This window comes from Triticum dicoccoides, chromosome 3B (assembly GCF_002162155.2).
Source record: "Triticum dicoccoides isolate Atlit2015 ecotype Zavitan chromosome 3B, WEW_v2.0, whole genome shotgun sequence".
In the NCBI taxonomy this organism is placed as follows: domain Eukaryota; kingdom Viridiplantae; phylum Streptophyta; class Magnoliopsida; order Poales; family Poaceae; genus Triticum; species Triticum dicoccoides.
The window spans coordinates 375,154,131-375,158,023 of record NC_041385.1 but is presented as its reverse complement, the minus strand read 5'-3'; positions in this window follow the sequence as shown (position 1 = coordinate 375,158,023).

The following is a 3,893-nucleotide window of genomic DNA, read 5'->3' as shown; positions in this document are numbered from 1 at the left end:
CGATTTTCGCCCACACGATTGTGATCGAACAACCGAGAGCATGGAGGGGAGTTTGCTAGGTTTTGTGCCACTTTGGAAGGGTGTTGGGCTGCAAAGAGAAAGGGGGGTTTCGGGCTACGCGGTTAACCGTTGGAGTATCAAACGACCTCCAAATGGCACGAAACTTGACAGGCGGTCTACCGGTGCTATACCAAGGCCGCTTGGCAAACCTCGGGCCATTCCGAGAAAGTTTAACACCCGCACACGAAAAGAGGCAAGAGGGGGCATCGGGTGACATAGGAGTGCCGGATTGCAAAACGGACAACGGGGAAAATGCTCGGATGCAAGAGACGATCACGTATGCAAAATGAAATGCACATGATGACATGATAAAATGCAACACGCAAGCAAATGACATGGCAACGACGACGAATAACTGGCAGACACCTAGCGCATCGAATCCGGGGCATTACAACACTCCTCCACTAACAAGAGATCTCATCCCGAGATCTTAGGACCGAGACGGAAGAGAAAAAGGAAGAGGTGAAACAAGAACTCAAGAGAAGAAGCAAAGAATCGATTGCACTCGAGAAGAAGAGGGGAACGACGAGAATGACGAGAATCAAAAGCTCACGGAATCAGATAGACTCTGAAACCACTCTGGTTAGAACAAGAAAGAAAAAGGAACAAGGATGACAAAATTTAGGGAGAAGTCCAGCTGAACATAGAAAGAGTAGAACATGAACTCCACAAGATGGGATGACACTTGACGAGATGAACAACGCAAATCCCCCGGAAGAATTTGAAGAAAGGAATGAAAAGAACTTAGAAGGAAGGATTGAACGAAGTTGTTGAGAAAATCAACAACGAAAGAATAAGCTTGATGTGGACTTATGGATAACATCTCAAAATTTATGAGCTGATAACCGGCCTTGAGCGGAAAAGATTAAATAACTAGGAAGAAAGAAGAAATGCAAAACTCCCTTTCAAAAGAATATGGAGAATTAATTGCACTTCGAGACGCGAGATGAAAAGATACTTGAACTCCACCAACAAGAATCTTGATGAACACTTGAAGAATGAATTAAATCATGAAGAACCACCATGAAGAACTCCGGTAACAAAAGGATGATGAGATAGAATGAAGGATGAACGAATAAGATAAGCCTTGCGATGATTTAAATGGATGTCCCAATGAAATGACCGAGGAAATTTGAACTCCGGAAAAGAAAAGATGAAAGCACCTGGAACTAGAATTTATTCATCACGAACAAACTCCGTAGGAAGGAATTACTCACTTGGATGAAATAAGAATAAGATTTATTGTATACTTATCCTTCATCAAATTAAAATTGATGACAAGTAATGGATTTGCATATTACTTATTCTTATTGAAAAAGAATTGAGAAGTGACATATCACAAACTTGAGAAAGTCTTCATGAACCACCGGTAGGACTGAAAGAACGAATGGATTGAAATGATAATCAAAGAATCTTGAACGAACCACCGTAAGAATTCGAAAATGAATGATGAAAGAGACTGAATCATCGGGATAATTGGATAACAGTAGCTGAAATGTGAGGAGGGAGAATTCTTCTGGAACGATGGCCTTTGGTGAAGCAAGACAGAAATCAACTCCTGGAATACTCCGGATGGGTAAGAAAGAATATCTGGCAAACTGAAATAATTTGAGAGGATGATATGAAGCTAGAACCGCGAAACTTCGCAAGAACGGGCAAGGTTTAGAGGAAAAACTCTTCTGCGATCTTCAAATGACGACGAGAAACACCGCCAAAATTACTTAGATACTCCGGGAGAATGAAAACCGAAAAGGTTGAGCCAACAATGAAATGATTTGAAATCGATCTTGACAAGGCATGTGACTGATGGAATCCATTCTTATGTCACACTTGAAAAGAATTGAGAATAACTCCGGGGAATTAGAAGAGTTAGGTAAGATCCTGGGAAAAGACCTGTGGGTTAGGGCCCACTGAAGAGATAACACCGTTGGAAAAGTTTGTTGAGCAGATAGATGATGCACCGAAACAATTGAAATATTTGAATGAGGTGACAACCTCGAATTAATTGGCACACAGACAAATCTCCTAAGATGTCTTGAGCACTCCGAAAAGATAGACTAGCGAGAGGCGAACGAGCAATGGGAAAACACTTTCGAAGGAAAGAATATAATTAACCAGAAAAACTTGAATTGAGTGCACTGGAAAAAGAAAGGGAAGAAGAATCTCAAATGAAAGAGAATTCACCGGTTGAAACAATTGACGAAAGACTGCAGAGGCTTCGCACGAATGAAATTGATGGTCGAAAGAGACTCAAACTCCGGGAAGAAAAAGGGTGGGAGGGCGGGAAAACAAAAGCAGCTTGGGAGGGGGAACCGACGAATATCTTGAATAGAGAAAACACCGGATGAAATCATTGAGGAAAGAAAACAAAGACTTCGCATGAGTAGAAAGGATACTCGATTACAGACTCCGGTTCCGAGATGGAAAGGGGTCAGCGGGCGGGAAAAGAAAACAACTGAGGATAGAGAAATAACTTCGTTGAGAGCAAACTGTGGATTGAACTTGGCAAAGATGAAGAGGCTCGAGTCGACTTGACGAGAAATGCACCGGATGAAAGAGATGAGAACCAACGACCGGAAAACCAACTGCGTGAACCTAAAGAAAATTTGAAGGGGAAGAGAAGTAATTCAAAACACCTACGTCAAGGTTGCTCACCAGAGCGACGAAGAGGCTGAGGAGTAAAAAGAATTCCTACTCTCCGATATAACTAGACTCCGAAAATAGTTTTCTTCTAGACTCAACAACGGCCAAACTACACGATCAATCAAGGGGGCTCCTAGGGTCGGTCGAGGCTCTGATACCAACTTGTCATGCCCAATATGCGACCCTATCCAAAAGGAACTCGAAGGTCCCACCAAGGATAGACCCGCGTATTGAAACGCTTTTGCAAGGTGGATATCATTACATCAACATTACATAATAGATGAGGATACATACATAAGGCACACAATGCCGTACGAATACAACATCACAATACATAAGAGCATCATCCGGCTATAGATGAACACAAAACAAAACTCAAACGACATCCACCCTGCTAGCCCAGGCTGCCGACCTGGAACCTATCCCCTGATCGAAGAAGCAGAAGAAGAACTCAACGCAAGCAAGCATCGCTCTCGTGTCATGACCATCGCAAAACCTGTACCTGCAACTGTTGTTGTAGTAATCTGTGAGCCACGAGGACTCAGCAATCCCATTACCATGGGTATCAAGACTAGCAAAGCTTAAAGGGAAAGGAAGGGTAAAGTGGTGAGGCTGCAGCAGCGACTAAGCATATATGGTGGCTAACATACGCAAATAAGAGCGAGAAGAGAACAAGCGGAACGGTCGTCAACTAGCAATGATCAAGAAGTGATCCTGAACTCCTACTTATGTCAAACATAACCCAGAAACCGTGTTCACTTCCCGGACTCCACCGAAAAGAGACCATCACGGCTACACACACGGTTGATGCGTTTTAATTCGGATCTGGTGTCAAGTTATCTACAACCGGACATTAACAAATTCCCATCTGCGTATAACCACATGCACGACTTTCGAAAGATTATACCCTGCAGGGGTGTCCCAACCTAGCCCATGATAAGCTCTCGCGATCAACGAAGGATATACCTTCTCCCAGGAAGACCCGATCAGACTCGGAATCCCGGTTTACAAGACAATTCGACAATGGTAAAACAAGACCATCAAAGCCGCCCGATGCACCGACAAATCCCGATAGGAGCTGCACATATCTCGTTCTCAGGGCAATACCGGATAGGTCAGCCTACGAGTAAAACCAGACCTCGGGTTGCCCCAAGGTGGCCTCGCAGTCTGCCCGGTTCGGACCAACACTT